This window comes from Haliotis rubra, unplaced genomic scaffold, assembly GCF_003918875.1.
Source record: "Haliotis rubra isolate DU_JTF1 unplaced genomic scaffold, ASM391887v1 Scf273, whole genome shotgun sequence".
In the NCBI taxonomy this organism is placed as follows: Eukaryota; Metazoa; Mollusca; class Gastropoda; order Lepetellida; family Haliotidae; genus Haliotis; species Haliotis rubra.
Window position 1 is genome coordinate 1,036,462 of NW_025766814.1, and position 18,079 is coordinate 1,054,540.

General features: G+C 38.9%; 1 long non-coding RNA gene across 1 annotated transcript in view; it reads right to left on the bottom strand.

Annotated features, from left to right (window-relative positions):
* LOC124280772 overlaps window positions 1-18,079 on the bottom strand; it is a 181,967-nt gene that overhangs the window by 21,154 nt on the left and 142,734 nt on the right. The window contains exons 2-3 of the long non-coding RNA XR_006899765.1: window positions 10,569-10,630; window positions 8,384-8,488 (exon numbers count right to left, since the gene is read on the bottom strand). This is a non-coding gene — a long non-coding RNA (uncharacterized LOC124280772). The remainder of the gene's footprint in view (window positions 1-8,383; window positions 8,489-10,568; window positions 10,631-18,079) is intronic.

Below are 18,079 nucleotides of genomic sequence, written 5' to 3' on the forward strand. Positions count from 1 at the left end.
CTCCCTTTCCGCATACGTAAGAAATCTCTGTATGATATTGTTTGCAAACAGATTGGGTCTGAACCAGACAATCCTGTGATTGTCACCATGTCATACGATGACAGAGCATGTGTTTGTATCACTATAAAACTGTGATGATACCAGGTGTTCGTGAAAAGGTGAACACCGATGGCTACCTGCAGGGTAGTCATTACCTGAAATAATTTGGGAAACACATGGTATAAGTCAAAACAGGGAATTGCATCGGACATAATTTTTGTCACTGAATTGATCAATTTGGGAAAGTTCCTCTCCTTGCACTGCTTTCTGTTGGATGCAAATAAGCATTGGAGTTTCAATCATAAATATCAAAATGGAGGATTAAATGCCACATTGAAACCCAAGTGTTTGGCTGCCTTAAGGTCTCTGAACATGCAACAAAGATTATTATTTATTAAAGGCACAATGTCACACATTTTCGACATTATTTTGGCCTATACTATATATCTTGGGGCATATGCACTTACTTTTGCTTCCTATTGATGCAATAAAAGACTTACTATCCCTTATGACATGCCTGATATTGATAATTGAAACTTCGAGGCAAACAGCTTCCAGACAGGGAACACTTGCCATATATGGATGTAAACAATTGCTCCGTACATCAAAAATTGTTGCATGCTGTGTTGTCTGTTTCCCAAACTGGTTTCAATCACAAGTTGTGTGTAGGATATTCATAAAGAGAGCTCAAAGGGACATAACTCTATGGGGTTCGTTTGAAATAATGTTCAGCTGGAAGAGGGCATGTGAGTCGATTTAATGCAACATTGCGTTAATTCATTCAAACATTTTAATTTAATATTGTAATCTAAATACGTAATTTGTTTTGAAAACAAATTATATGGTAGCTTCCGTGAGGGATGATAGTTAGTATTACTGAGAGAAATGCATTATTTATTTTTAGAGAAGTGTGGGGTGATATAGTGCCTTTAAACATTCCAACTGACAGAGTGCAACATCCACTTTCATGCCTCAAAACCAAAAATGTTTTTCTGAGATTCAACTGTACTTAAAAATTGACTGACCTATATATATCCTCGATCTGTACTATCTGTTTTGGAGATCCATTTTGTCTTTTTATGTTCTATTTCATGACTTGTTTCTGGAAAATGCCATATTTGTGTGAATTTTTTTTGTTAGAACATAATAGACATGTCACTTCATATCACATGGTGTGCATTTTTTGGTCAAGCTGATGTCAGTAGTTTTGCAGTTCAGATTGACGGTATGGACGTTTTTCATGCATAAATAATGAAAATGAGATTCCAGATTTTGTTTCCACTGTTCAGTTTCTATTGGTCAGTATATATCTATGAACCAGATTAATCTGTGAGTGAGTGAGTGAGTATGGTTTTACGCCGTTTTTAGCAATATTCCAGCAATATCATGGCAGGGGACACCAGAAATGGGCTTCACACATTGTGCCCATAGATTAATCTGTATTTCTACCTCAAACTGATTCTTAGCTGTGCTAAGGGCGGTGGGGTAGACTAGTGGTTATGACGTTCGCTCGTCACACAGAGGACCCGGGTTCGATTCTCACACATGGACACAATGTGAAGCCCATTTCTGGTGTCCCCTGCCGTGATATTGCTGGAATATTGCTAACAGTGGCGTAAAACTAAACTCACTCACTCACTCTTAGCTGTGCTTGATGAAATCATGATGAGTGAGATGCTTTCAATGCCGATTTGAACAGTTTTCTAGTCATATTATGGCAGGTCAGCTTCCTATGGGAGAAAAGCCCACTTTGATGAAACCCATGGGTGCTGGTATGGTACTGTCAAACCTTGAAACATAATCCAGAAAACTGTACCAACTTGCATAGGTTTCTGGTGCACCCAAGGGAAACAACTCTGAAATTTTGGTGCCTTAGATAACAAGGTCAGAGTGTCCTCTAGTGGCCATGACAAGGGTACAAAAAATAACAAAAAAAGAATTCATCATGACTGACTAAGAAAAATGGGGAACCCTTTCATAGCGTTATTGGCAATTAACATGATGGAGGGGATACAGCTCACACGAACATGATCTCTCGACTATCATTTTAAGACATACTGTAAACTTAATAGCAGCAATTAGATCATCTCTGCAGGGATAGAGCTTTTGCATGGAGAGTAAAATGGTTATATGTTGACAGAATGTGTAAACGGGTCTGTCATAACTGTAGAAAACACTGAATGAGGTGAGTGGGATTGGGGCATATACAGGTTTAAGATATTTGCATTTTTATCAGTGTACATGCATGCGACTGCTTGCACTAATCCAGACTAATGATCATTACATTTGATATTTTATCATCTATTTATGAAATAGTCAAGCATTGAACAAATACTGAAGAGGTATCTGACACTTGTACAGCAAAGAGTTTGTACATGGGTATGCATTTACTTGTACTTGTTCAGTGTTTTAACACCTGTAAACAGAGTGAGTGTGGTTTTGTACATGGATACCCAGCAATATATCCAGCAATATACATGTACTGTTGAGGTGACACCAGAAATGTGCTTTAACGTTGTACCCATGTGGGGAATCGAACCCGGCTTCAGCATGTCGACGCGGATGCACTTTAACTATTAGGCTGCCCCATCACCCTGTACTTGTTCTGTGTTTTATAGAGGTAGCATGACTGAGATACCATGTTTTAGTTGAAGCATGAATACCCCTATCAGACAGCAATATCACTGACTCCGAACGACCAGTCCTTGTTGTGCCCATTCGGGCCGAAGCCAGACAGGGACCAACAAGTACCATATTTTAACGCCTTAGGCTATGAAGTGATCGGGATTACCATGTCACATTCCGTACATGGATACCCATCTCAGACACAGTAGACACGGCTTTATACATGTACTGTTGAGTGTACAGCAGGGTAAGCTCCAGTACCATCATTGTACAACCAACCTCCCTCTCTCCGGGCAGGCCCTCCATCCCCAGGAGGGAGGGAGTCAGTATGGTTTGACACCATTTAGCAATATTCCAGCAATATCACGGCAGGAGACACCAGAAATGGGATTCACACATTGCGACCATGTGGGGAATTGAACCCGGGACTTCGGCATGACGAGCGAATACTTCAACCACTAGGCTACCATACACACCCCCACCTACCCCATCCCCAGGACCATGTGGGCAGATGAACGAATTGATGACTCTATACACATTCCACAAAGAAGCTTTAACTTATCATAGGTTATACTTGTAACATGTGTTAATATTTTGGTTTTCTCAGTGTTCTCAGAAGGTTACAGCCTACACCGAAAAGTTGATCTCACTGTAAAGAAGAGGTTGATCATCCATATATTATTATCCTTCCTTACTGCTCCAACTTCTAAATGCCTCTCAAAGAAGTTATTAAATCTCAAGTCATGTCAAGAAAAATATATCCATAGAAATATTTTAGACTTGACATTAATATCGCAAAAACCAACTATCACTTTCAGTTGCAACAAACCATGCTCACATCATAACATTTATTTGAAAGTTAATTTCTCTCATGACCTTTTTGAAATGACAAAAAATGTCTGAATATTAGCAATCAAACCAAGAAAATAACATACATGTGTATAATCTCTCGCAATATGGAAAAAAACCCAAACACAGTTCCATCCAAATCAAATGCCATGATGCCTTCATTCAAGCAATGAACAGTCAAAGGGAGGTAAATGAAACATGAAGTTCTGCCAATTACATGTTTAAGTTTGCTACAGCTCAAATTAGAGTTCTAACCTTTCATAGAATTAGATATATATTTTCACAATATTTGTTGTTTTTTACTTGTACTTATAACCCTGCATTGTTAGATAGTAAGGAATATAAAGCTGATCAATAGATATCCAAACAGGACAGCTGTTGAACTCTTAGTCAATGATGGCTATTAGAATGGTAGCATTGGGAGACATAATCATGGAGTAATAATCTATTACAAAACTAATGACTAATTATTACCACTACAAGTTATATATTAGAATTCAGATATTAGGAAAATATAAATATAGAATATTAGTTTCAACAAGATCAGTAATAGCTTGTAAAAAGAAACCAGTCTAAAGTGATAAAAACACATCTCACAGACTATTCCAAAAGATATAAGTTAAGACAACATAGTTCATAAGATGTTTCTAGATAAATCCTAGCCTAAGGTTATAAGGACTCATCTCTTACCATTGAAAGTTTGAAAGGGCAGACACTTTATAGACGCGTCACCGGCTCCTGGCAGTGCAATCTGCTAGGGTTATCCAGAGCAGTGGCGGATCCAGGAATTTGGAGGTGGTGGTGGTGCACATAAACAGGGCTTTAGATAAAGGCGTGGCGAGAATATTTATGGATATGAAATGCATGCATGTGTATGGGTAGCGGCTGCTTGTACTAGCCCAGACTGAAGCTGGTTTTATAGTGCTAGCCCACTGAGATACCATTTACAGTGAAGTATGAATATCTGAAAATCATCGTTTATGTATACTGACCTGTTTACACAAGAGTCCAATGTTGTACCCATTAATGCGAGCCAGGCACAGGACCAACTGATACCATATTTTAATTCCATTCAGTACTCGGTAGGGGATCGACTCCCGCGATCTTCCAGTAACTCTATATTGATGCTCTAACCACTACATACCACTGAGGCGGTCTCCAGGAATTTGGAGCCCTGGGTTGCACATAAATCATGAAGTCCAAAGATTAAGGGAAATTCTCCTCAGGGTTTTGGGGAGAAGGAGGGTGGGTGGAAACAGATGCATCCCCACGCAATCCCCATATGGATCTGCCTCTGGTCTTTTTTTCTAAGCTATTACTGATTATATGAAACAAAGATTTAGGATAGTGGCCACATTTGGTGATTATTTTTTATAAGTAACTATTACGATGATTATGAGTAAAATCTTTATTCTTTGAAGATTGGTTGAATTTTTAGATTTAAAGATTTTTCTAATATCTGAATCGTCATATAACTTAGCTTTTACAGACTGCATAGTACAATAAATATGATAATGATACATTTGTATCACAAAGACGAACATTACTCCGATGTTCGCCACCATTGACAAAGCATAAAGTAACACAGTAGCAGGGTTCAAAAGTCCTTGTATCAGTATAATCTAATATTATCATCATAATGTCCTAGTGTCTCAAGGACAGCTGTAGAAATATGGTATACTTTCATTGAGACCAGAGATAGACTTTGGAACACATAATGGACTTATCATGAATTAAGGGAAGGGCAGGTGAAATCTGACTTGGCATGAAAACATTTATCAGTACTATTTTTTTCTAGTATATCTAATATTTTTCAATTTTGTGGAGCTGATAATAATTACATGAATTTGGATTTGGGAGCATGAAAAATGACATAAAATGTTTTGGGGGTCAGCAAAAATTGATTCAGTCCCCAAACCAATCTCACCATTCAAGCCTCCAAATAAATCAATAAACATTTAAAAAAACTTATAACCACACTTCTAGCACAGAGGTTCACCAGAATGAGTGAGTGAGTGAGGTTAGTTTTATGCCGCTTTCAGCCTTTTCCAGCAATATCATGGCAGGGGACACCAGAAATGGGCTGTACACATTGTGCCCATCTGTGGAATTGAACCAGGGTCTTCGGTGTGACAAGTGAATAGTTTAACCACTAGGCTACCCCACCGCCCCTCGATAGAATAATTGGAAGCTGTCTCAGAGATGACTGTACAAAACATAGTTATAATTCCTTTCTCTGATTGTGAATGTGATTTAATTTGACTTTTGGCATAAATGATAGAACATCAACCATTACAGGAGCATTTCATGGCTCATCCATGATGTGGGATGGTGGGATAGCCTAGTGGTTAAAGCATTCTTCTTATCACGCCAAACTTGCACCTGGTGCAACCTTAGGTAATAACTTTGTGGCACCAGACAAAAGCAGGTTGCACCTGCTGCTCAATGTAATAATCACATATAATGCTTGAGTGTTGGTACTGATGATTTCTGGGTCTGTTAAGATAATTTTATCTCACTTCATTAAATTTTATTAGAAGTAACATTCATTCAATCACTGTCATTTGTTCATGTGAGTCACTGGTCCAAGCCAGTTCCTCATTCTGTATTCCAACCGAAGTCTGCGTTCTCTGAACAGCAAAATATTAACATGCACTGGGTACAGGTTGGTATAAATATGTGGTTGCACTTTGCAGTTACAGGTTGCACCAGTGCAAGATCCCAAAGCTAAATCGAGACCTGTCCATGCACATCGTTAAACAAGTGCAACAATCTTAAATATGATGTTAACCCCAATTCACCTCACCTAATATATCGGATCATTGACAATTACACTGCATCGATAGCTTCATCACTCAAAAACCCCAATTACCAATCAGACAGTGTGCACCACATGCCCATTCTTCATCCTTCAGTTCCCTCTTCAGTTACTCATGTGTCAAGTACAAAGCCCTCAGGAAGTAATCAGTTCGTCATCATCACCAAACAGGCCCTTATTGATGTTTAATGGACAAAACTACCTTATTATGCAAATATTATGCAAATATTATGCAAACATATATGTAAATATGTAGAAAACTGTGTTGGACTTAAATAAGTTTTTCAACATTATATTTACAAACAAAATTATTTTAGATATTTACAAACATAATTGTGTTTGTTTGTTTTTCTTATGATGACAAGGGAGATGAGGACCTGTGAGAGTCACAGATTCCGCATAACATCAAACATGAGGAAGATCTTTCATGATGATGATTATTACAAAAAGTCAATGAGTATCATACTACTTTCATTTCAACAAATTGCATGTCTTGGACTTCTAACTTAAATTGGGCGGTGGGGTAGCCTAGTGGTTAAAGCGTTCGCTCGTCACGCCGAAGACCCGGGTTCGCTTCCCACATGGGCACAATGTGTGAAGCCCATTTGTGGTGTCCCCTGCCATGATATTGCTGGAATATTGCAAAAAGCGGCGTAAAACCAAACTCACTCACTCACTCTAACTTAAATTGTAGATAACTGCTTTATAAATGCTGATTTTTAATGGTGTTTTGTTAAATACACATATTTTAAGCAGGCTGATGTTTTGAGGCAGTATATTTACAAATAGTTGAAATACATGGTAAAAAGTCCTGTTGGGTCATCTGGTTACATATATTATTATGTCCAAAACTTGTGCATGAAAGAAAACATTTGGAAATTTTGAACACATTCAAAATGTTTCAGTCCAGTATTTCAAAGTTTTCTGCAACTTCAAAATTTTACATTCCCACAGGACCAAAAGACACCTTAACAATACTACCCTGTTCTTTCTACAACAGACAGCTCTACTGCATTTTTTAACCACCTAGATTAACGAAATTTTGATGTTAACAAAAGAAAAAACCACAAAACAACTGTGTGTAATAAATATTCACATCTATATATATGGTACGGCCTTCATTACTTTCATTTGGAAGTGACTGTCCAATTTCATTTTTGCACAGAAAACAGACTTTCTGGTCTTAATGGTTTGCTCACTAATGTTGAGAATCTAACGGTTAACACTGATTGGCTCATTACACAGTTCAGGTGACACATCCTTCTCTGAAAGGTTATCTGATCTTTATATACCAATTTATTGCTCACAGTGAATGATCAGACAAGTGAAGATCTGGGATAGAATTGGTCTTCTGCAACCCATGCTTGTAGTAAGAGGCTACTTACGGGGGTGGGTGGTCAGACTCACTGACTTGTTTGACACATGTCATCAGTTCCCAATTGTGTAAATCACTGGATTGCCTGTCCATACACAATTATTTACATACCATCACCATATAGCTGGAGTAATAATAATAATAATTAGTCCATTTGTATTGCGCTAAATCCACACCGACAGCATGCTCATACCGCAGACAAGATAGAATTTAGCAGTCACTTGTAAAACATAGAGAAAAGGTATGTCTTTAGGTTTGCTTTGAAACATGTGACTGTTGGGCTTGTTCTAAGGTGAGCAGGTAGCTCATTCCAGTTCATCGTGGCAGCCACTTGAAAGGAACGAAAACCATAGGATTTCAACTTCCATTTTTGAATGTGAAGTAAGTTTTTTGTCACTGGAGCGAAGCTGTCTGCATGGAAGATATGGTTTGAACAGTTCTTTGAGATAGGCCGGAGCAGTGCCTAGTATGCACTGGTAGACAAGGGTTAAAACTTTAAAGTTCACTCTAGCTCTTATGGGCCAGCAGTGTAACTGTTTTAGAATAGGGGTCATGCTGGAGTATAGCTAAGTGCAGTGCTAAACAACAAACAACAGTGATATTAGAGTTGTAAACAACATATCTAACTAAGTGGTTTGCCAAAAAATCATCAAATCTAAAATTATAAGTTATCTCACCTGCATATCAGGCACAACGGTGAAACAGGTTACAGCAACAGGCAGTGTGGTGAGCTTGGGTTAAAAGATGGACGTCATAGGCAACTCGGTTCTGTCTGTCTGTAGCTTCGGTTGGGGTTACATCAGATGACTTTATCATAGATTCTTCTTCAAACTACTTTACTCTCTTGATTGGAATTTAATGCTATTAAAAATTTATTATCACTTTGGTAATGTTAATGTGAAGAGAAATCCAAGTTAAAAAACTTTTCTTATGTCTTTTATTTCTTAACATTTATTTCACTTATTTTACTAATAACAGTAAAGACATTGTGACAACATACAGCCATGGAAATGACATTGGTGAAGATAGTACAAGAAGTCATGAAGTTCGAGGTTATGATGATACTGTATTCACAAACTGATACGATATTAATGAAATTTGATAACAGAGATAATTTTTGAAATGACAATTTCACTAATGCGTTTCATTGGCACTGACAACATACATTGCAATAACAAACAACTATTGCCTATCACTTCTACTGAAATTGTTGACAGTTCCATCAAATTGCAGTTGAAGACTTCACTGCTTAATTATTGACATGTTTTTTAAAAACATATTGTTTTAAACTGTTTGACATGCGTATATCAGAAGTAATTTCCTCGATGATGTAAAATAAGCTTCCATGAAAGCAATTTGCGGCACCAAAGTCCACCTCTCAGGTTTATGTATGTGCCAACCATGTACAAAGGGAGGCTACTCTATCACAGCGCAGTATTTGGATATGTTTGCAGGTATTGTGCCTTTGTGGTAAGCATAGTTGTTTGTTAAAATCACAGCACTATTATTGAACAAAAGAAAAGCACATGTAGGTTGTGCAATCTGAAAAAGATAGGATTGAAAGAATGTCCATTGCGAAATATCGATCACATATTTTAATGTGTATCATGACATTTACATGTTCCTGCATCAACGACTATTAAATAGTATTTATTCATACTAGTATGGTATGTGATATTCGTAACTAATTGAAACGTGATGCAAACTTTAATAACCAACTTTAATCTATGAACAAAAAGAATTTAGTCATCAACTGTTATCTTTGCACAGAAAGTAAAAAGGTTTGACCTTTTATGAAAACGAATACCACTCGGATACTTGGTATAATATTTCATATTTAGAATTCTCTATTTTGGGGGGTATGTGTGCATGCATGTGAAAATGTAGGACGAGGTAACTATAGGAATCGGGCGAAATGGAAAAAAATGAAATCATGCATATTCAACTTCAACAAGAATCTCGCCTTACTTACCAAAGGCTTAAAAAAGAACCATCAACGGATTTACAACACTCAGATGCTTTAAGATGTAATATAATTTCTTTCAAGAAACGTGCAAAAAACACACAGATGGTGTATATGTTTGCTGAAGCCGTGAAACCTTTTGTCCAAAACATGTACAAAAACATATGACCCGACACTAATCCCGTCTTAAAATAATATCTGCTGTGTAATGAAGAGAGAAAAACATCTCATGCTACTATTTTAATCAGTCGAAACACCCGATTCATTTACATAACTAATGTGTTCCTGTCCTGGTTTACGGATGTTTTTATTATTGAATAATGATCTGACAGATTAACGGTTGTGATTTAACAGAATCTGGTGTTCGTTACCTGTGAGAGTGGAGTGAGTTCAGTTTTACGCCGCTTTTAGCAGTATTCCACCAATATCACGGTGGTGGACACCAGAAATGGGCTTCACGTCTTGTACCCATGTAGGGAATCGAACCCGTGTCTTTCGACGTGACGAGCGAACGCTTTAACCACTAGGCTACCCCTCCACCCCTATTACCTATGAGAAGTACATATGATTTTTGTAAGTTTGATATCACAAGATAGTGTATTTAACTTCAGTATTTTATCTCCCAATGAAAATACCTTGACCATTTTGTATATTAACCTCTACTGAAGTTTTTTTAATGGAATTAGGGATGTATTCATTCATACATATTTTGGACAAAAGGAAAAGCATAAGAAAAGTCACATCACCAAATCGCATGCATATGTTGACTTGATATATCCATGTTTCGTTCCATGCATGAAGACTCGATCAGGAAGTCTACATAAGTATTCATATCTTGCATAGACTTCCTGTCATGATGAACGAAACATGTGTAATCAATGCACTGATGTCATAGTTACCGCTGACCACGCCCTCCGTCCTCGATCTGGCCACTCCCATGCGGTCAAGCGCTCCCAGGAGTCTGAAATGGATGATGATCTCAATAAGCAAAAGCAACGAAACAATTTCCACATTCATAAGAAACCTCTGACAAAAGATGAGTCCATAGTCCAACTACTTATTCACGAGCGAGAAAGCCTCTTTGAATTAACACCAACTAGCAAAAAGTTGAGAGTGACCTGCCCCAGCGGTTTCATCCGTCACAAACACATGCAAAGATTTGTTTCGTTGTTGTTTAACGCCGCACTCAGCAATATTCCAGCTATATGGCGGTGGTCTGTAAATAATCAAGTCTGGACCAGACAATCCAGTGATTGACATTATGAGCACCGATCTATGCAATGGGGATACGACGTCATGTGTCAAAACGGCAACAAGCCTGACAACCTAATCCCGTTAATCGTTAATCCCGTTACAATCTCGGGTTGACGACATGCTGAAGGCTAATTCTAACCCGGATCTTCACGGGTAACACATGGAAAGGCAAGTACCTCAACAGCTGTGAAATGTTGGCACCACAAGCTGGAGCTGTTAGTAGGCTATATTACACGACGAGGGAAACTTGAAGTCATCGAGTCATTCAGTAAGGTGAAACGTGTTTTGTCAATCATTATGCATAGATCTATATCAACTATATTTCTACATCACAACTGCGACAACAACCTATCTCAACAAAGAAAATATCGAGGGTCAAGATTGTATCAGGAGAGCAGTGTCCTGAGGGCTGTTCAATCACGAACAATAGACACCGCAACAAGAAGCAAGCACTTCGTAACCCAAGAATTACGAGCTTCACGTGCGAAACGTGTACGCATGCGTACTTGTTTCTCGATCACGAGATACCGGGGTTACTATTGCGATGACGTTCGCAGCTCCAACCTAATTGCCTTCTTCACGAACGTTGATAACTCCTTAAACTGTTCCTAATATGTCCCGTTATCGTGGATGCGTATCTTTATTGATGACGATAAATAAAGATAAAGTGAATTGTAAGAAAGTGTCTGCACTCGATGGTATCGGTGAAGCAGTAAATGTCACAACTTACGGAGTGCCATATCGATTCCAGAAATTGGTTTCAGAAATGATTGGTACGTAGAATTATATAGGTCACTAGACACTGAAGCTATTTATGTGTATCCAGCAGTGTTTGTACAGTACGTGATACATACATATACATCAACTCAAACTTTCTCTATTTGTAGCAATGCTTGATGAGTGCCGTTTTCCAAAATTATTAAAGAGGTAAATTGACAAGAGCGTTATTCAGCGTATCTATCACTGTACATTAAAATCATCATATTTGCAGATTTAGTATTGCGTGTGTATATTTTGATGAAGAAATGTTAGTGGACGCGTATGTGTATTTGAAGCCGCTATGTTTTATTTATGTGGGGGAAAGAGCGAGGTAATGAAGGACTTAAACGGAAACAACTTTAGTAACACCAGGGTCCCGATACACAAAGCGTTCTTAACGTTACGACCTGTCGTAACTCTATAGTTTATTATAGGTTTGCGAATGTTGTAGCGCTACGTACTTTTTTAGGTAGGGAACCAACAGTTATATTGCTAACAAACATTATCAAAGCGAATCGGAATTCAAACCCATGGTCATAGACTCCTGGCACAAATAAGGGATGCAACTGTGCACTCGGCCTCATATGGAAATGTAACTCTGTGGTAGTGATGTTTGTTTTTGTTTTTTGTTTAATTCGAGGCAGTCAGCAATATCACAACTATATTCATGCGGCGTGCATTTCTGGTGTCCCCCGCCGTGATGTTGCTGGAATATTGCTAAAAGCGGCGTAAAACCAAACTCAGTCAGTCAGTCATGCGGCGTGAATATGAGTGAGTGAGTTTAATTTTATGTCGCTTTTAGCAATATTCCAGCAATATCATGGCGGGGAACACCAGAAATGGGCTTCACGCATTGTGCCCATGTAGGGAATCGAACCCGGGTCTTCGGTGTGACGAGCGAACGCCTTAACCACTAGGCTACCCCCCCCACCTCTCAAAGCAAATAATAATAATGTTATATAATGATCAAACCACATACTACGAGCAGAGATATCTTATCCAATTTCCACGTGTTTTGTCACAGCTCTTTATTTGATAAGAAATAACAAGGAACTGATAGACTTGTTCCAATGATGGACGATACATGTCGAGGCTGGCTGTGTTGACAGTGTATTGATGTATATTTCTATGATACATATCCGACTCGTTCTATTCCGAAACTCATCGGTTATACTGACAGTTGTCACTAATCACAACACGTGTCCTGTATTCGACAGGGTCAGTCCAATTATCGGCAGGTTTTATTCCACGTCCTTCCAGTGACGATGGAAGCGTTCCGTCGCTGTAGAGGGAGACTTGTATAGTGTTATCCTGTTCGGCTCTGTTGCTGTAGCAAGGTTCGCCGTGAAAGTGAGTTTATTTGTTTTTAAACATTTCTTAAAGAAATATTTCGTGCCCCAAACCATTATGCTGGGCACCAGCATTGGTGTATATGCTTGTCAGGAATCGAGCCCGGTCTTTGACGCGATGAGCACAAGCTTTATCTACTGGACTACTCGACCACAACAGAAAGTTGATGTTCACGACGATTTCAAAATGATTAATAATACTCTGGATTTTTGTGTGAACCAGTCTTTAACCAAAGAGGCAGTTACAACGAAGCACTATTTTTAGGTCGGTTTTCGTTAGTGAGTGAATGAGTTTCGTTTTACGCCGCTTTTAGCAATATTAAAGCAATATCACAACGGGGACACCACAAATGGGCTTCACACGTTGAACCCACGTTGGGAATCGAACACGGGTCTTCGGTGTGATGGGCGAACGCTTTAACTGGAATATAGCTGGAATATTGCTGAGCGTTAAACAACAAACAAACATACGGAACACACTTGGCAGCTTTCATACAACTCCGATCAATATTTTCGGTGAGCGAAGAACGCAGTTTGTTAAGTATTATGGGTTTTTAGGGATATTTCAGATCACATCAAGCGCGTTTGTACAATTAAAGCCCCATCAAGAAATAGTTTCAAGGTTGTATTCCTTCGCGAAATTCTAAAAGCCGGATATTCACGAGTTATCACGAAGACTTCCGAACATCTCAGCAGTTTCCTCATCGACTGAAGACATAACTTATAGATGCCCTCGTAAAATATTTTTTCCTCGTTGGGCAAGTTTGCGTTCGCTGCAATATTTGCAGCCAGTTCTTTTCCTCATCGACGGAATTGTTTATCGATAACGCGAACGAGACCGTATCCGCTGTGAGACCCTCCCAAACCGAATTCCAGTTAACCTTGGAACCATAAATATTCGGGATATCAAAATGGATGAATATAGAACTGCTATCGAATTGACTGGCTCTAAATTTCTCCAAGTAATGTGAATTTCTTCAACCAGAAGGATCCAAGTTGAGACAAATCAATTAGCCGGAAGCATGCTCTAAGCGCATTGAGAAATTCAATTTGCCCTCCCGACAACCCTTCCGAGATGACGATATTGACGTCGAATAATTTCACCGGTTTATGCCATCAATACGATTTGGTGAATTCCACTGTATCAGTCTACGCCAATATTGGACTTAGTACTACTCTTTCAACGTTCTTCAAGGAATAAGGAATTTATGATGAAAGTCATGGAACTAAGGGACCTAGCAATTTACAAGGGGTACGGTTTGTCTCACGCTTCATGTAAATCAAATAAGTCAGAAGTTGGGACTGAAAATGTCACACGTTTCATGAAAATATGTAATATTCACTGGGAGGTCTAGTCAAGTTTTTAGTCGTATAAAGGCCACTGGCCCATATACAGAGAAGGTGCATTTGTACATATTACAGCGGTACATGAATCCTTCCATATCCATCACAGTTAGTATTCTATAGCTGGTATACTACTCACACTTTGATAAGGATCACAAACAATCACAACTTTACTTAAACGTAGATTTATAATTTGAAATTGCATCCATTTAAAACTGGATAAATAATGATATGGTAACCCTTCTTTGGGCAAACAGCCACTTTAATCTAAACTTATGCATTTGATACATGAGTAACCATAAAAATGGTTTTCATGGTACGAATCAACCATATTGCAAATCATGGAACGAGCCATTGACAAATAAACAACACCTGTCAATAACAGGTATGGGATCCACAAGATGCAATGACATACTGAAACCTAGGATCCAAGCTAACAATAAGCTTACTAATAGATATTTAAACCAAATTTGACCCCACATCATAGTTTTCTGTCGAATCCACGATTTGATCCTTAGCAAAGTGTGAACAGTATATTTGCAAACTTTGGTGTCTTTCATACGAGTGCGAAAACGGGTCCCCCGGAAGCGCACGTTAAATCTCCAACACGCTCCTCCTCTTCCTCCTCCTCCTCATCGTCATCATTATCATCATCATTATCGGCAGCAGAATCATCATCACCTAATTCTATTTCAAGTTTGACTTTTCTGTGTAACTTAACTTTGTAACTTTCGAGGACAGAGGCGTTCTTAATGTTTTTTCATTGTCGGATTCTAACAAAACATTCTAGGGACATACATGTGGCTCATGGTCTTATAGGAATTACATATTCAAGTAAATTATCTTACATAGCCAGGAACAGTGCGTGTGCGTGCGTGGGTATGTGTGCGTACACAGGTGCGCGTCTGTCAGTCTGTTCGTTGTGTGTCTGTGTCTATTTAAAGCATATATTTTATATTGGCAGTACGATACATTTCATTATACTGTCATTGAGTGAGTGAGTATGGTTTTACGCCGCTGTTAGCAATATTCCAGCAATATCACGGCGGGGGACACCAGAAATGGGCTTCACACTTTGTACCCATGTGGGGAATCGAACCCGGGTCTTCGGCGAGACTGTCATTGATATAATTTGGGACCCAAATGTACTAATTCAGCATCGGACACCCACTGACAGTGTTTGAGCTTTATATAATCATCTCGAACCTCACACACTATGAAATGTCTTCCTTATGGCCTGTTGAAAACATCCATATATATTTAAATGTGATGAAACTGCTCAATGCACAAGTTTTATTAGATTCCGTATCGTCCACAATTTCAAGAACAGACACTTACTTCTCTATGGATGCGATTAGTGAACATATCCTCATTAACAACGCCTTAAGATTTGAATGGTGAGTCCTAGTCCTCTCCCAGTTATAACGCATACCATCCTTATTATAACACCAAATCGATAATTGAAGCCTGGCTAATTGATAATTGATGTTGTGGACCGTAGTGGTCAAATTAAGACGTCAGACGGGCATCTGACCACTGTCCGCTTCAATGTTACAAGAGGCAGCAGACGGGGGGAATATCTGGCCGTTAGGTTGGAATCAATGGCCTATTGGGAAGGTCGAGGAGGTTATCTTAATTCAACTGCACTCGAAGAAATTTTGCCTGCTGGACTAAGCAGACACTGACTAGAATCAGATATTGATAAATCGTAATAGAATTGTCTTGGAAAATACACGGTGATTGAACTCTGGTGTATTTGGAGAGACGAGGTCTTCTCAACTAGCGACGTGAGTGGACGCAAGCTAAAGATACTCGTGTTTGTTGTCAGAATTGATGGTATTGTTAATGGTTCGGCTTAGCACCCCGAGTGAAGTGAACTGCTGAATAGGTTTGGCTGAGTTCGAAAAATGGATCACACAGGGTCGAGGTCCTCGTTTCGTCTTGTTGTCTTCCTCATACCCAGAAATACAAACCTTCCTGGAACCAAAACCATTTTCACTACATGTGTAGACTTCTGACAACCATCCTTCAAAGAAGTGTTGGATCGAAGTGTCGATATTGCAGAGAACTCTGATAGTGGATCTAGAACAGTAAGCCTTTGGAAACAACCAACACAGACAGAACGTAAATCTCGATAAACCCTAGCACCGAAAATGATCTTTTTCATATTGAGCAATAAATGTGAATGTCCTACTAAATCAGAGTATGTATGTATGCATGTATGTATGTATATGTGTGTGTGTGTGTGTGTGTGTGTGTGTGTGTGTGTGTGTGTGTGTGTGTGTGTGTGTGTGTGTGTGTGTGTGTGTGTGTGTGTGTGTGTGTGTGCTTGCTTGCGTGTATTTGTGTGTGTGTATTGGCGTGCGTGTGTATTTGCGTGCGTACTTGTTTGTTCGTCGGGAGGTAGGCAGGTAGGGGTATTTAGTTGGTAGGTATTTCTTTCAAAACAGTGTCTTTCAAATATCCTATATGTAACATAAACAATTATTTCTGTTTTTGCACAAATGTCCTTATATCAGAATGCATGCGCGGGCTACCGGTGGTTTGCAGTCGACCCTCACACCGGAAAGACAGAGGGGTGTTTGTTTGTTTGGTGTGCAACGCCGCACTGTTATATGAAGGGGCAATAAATATTCTACTTTACGAATTAGCAATTTCAATATCCGTTTCTCCGACAACGCAAAGATATATATTTATTATCATGTGTTAGCATGACAGGTATACAGGGCATTTGTGCTGAATGTGGTTTGCATGAAAGGAATACAAGGGCATTGGTGCTGAATGTGGTTTGCATGAAAGGAATACAAGGGCATTGGTGCTGAATGTGGTTTGCATGAAAGGAATACAGGGCATTGATGCTGAATGTCCTGTGCATGAAAGGAATACAGGGTATTGATGCTGAATGTCCTTTGCATGAAAGGAATACTTGATGCTGAATGTCCTTTGCATGAAAGGAATACAGAGCATTGATGCTGAATGTCCTTTGCTTGGTTAATTATTTGGTTATTTTCATTCACAATTCCAGTGATTGACGACACGAGCAACAATCCACGGGTTCGGGTTACGACGACGACACCCTGTCAGCTCACAAGATCAACAGTTATCTACGTTTCCAGGGTCATATTCTAAACCGGAATCATAGAGTTACAGCGTCAAAAATATTGAAATCTACATAAACTGCACACACTGTGAAAACTCATCGAATGAGACCAAATAGTTTCACTTGAATACAATATCTCAAACATAAGCCTCGGTAAAACGTCAAGAAATATTAACGCAAAAATATGTAGACACGGGTAGAAGTATGTGTAGATCGATCAGGTCGATATATGGCTATTTGTTTCGAGATATTGATTGAAGGTCGTGTTTACATAGACAGGTATCCAAAGACACACAAGAGTGCCACGCGAACATTGGCGAACTAAGGGGAACAACTCTTGTCAACCTACCGATATGCGGTCCTTGGGAAACCCCGTTCCCTTCCTGCAACCTGTTGAATAATTGCAGAATTATAATTATTTGCGTGTATAATGCTTAATACGTCATCGGACACCTCTGCAAGTGCATGCACATTTCCGTTACTTGTGATTTACTGTTTCTTCGAAGCAATTTTAATAAACATAATTCGTTTTGAAAAATGTAGAAAATCAATATCATTCGCGTTGAAGAGACATTACTCACAGAAGAGAGCCTCATTTTTAATT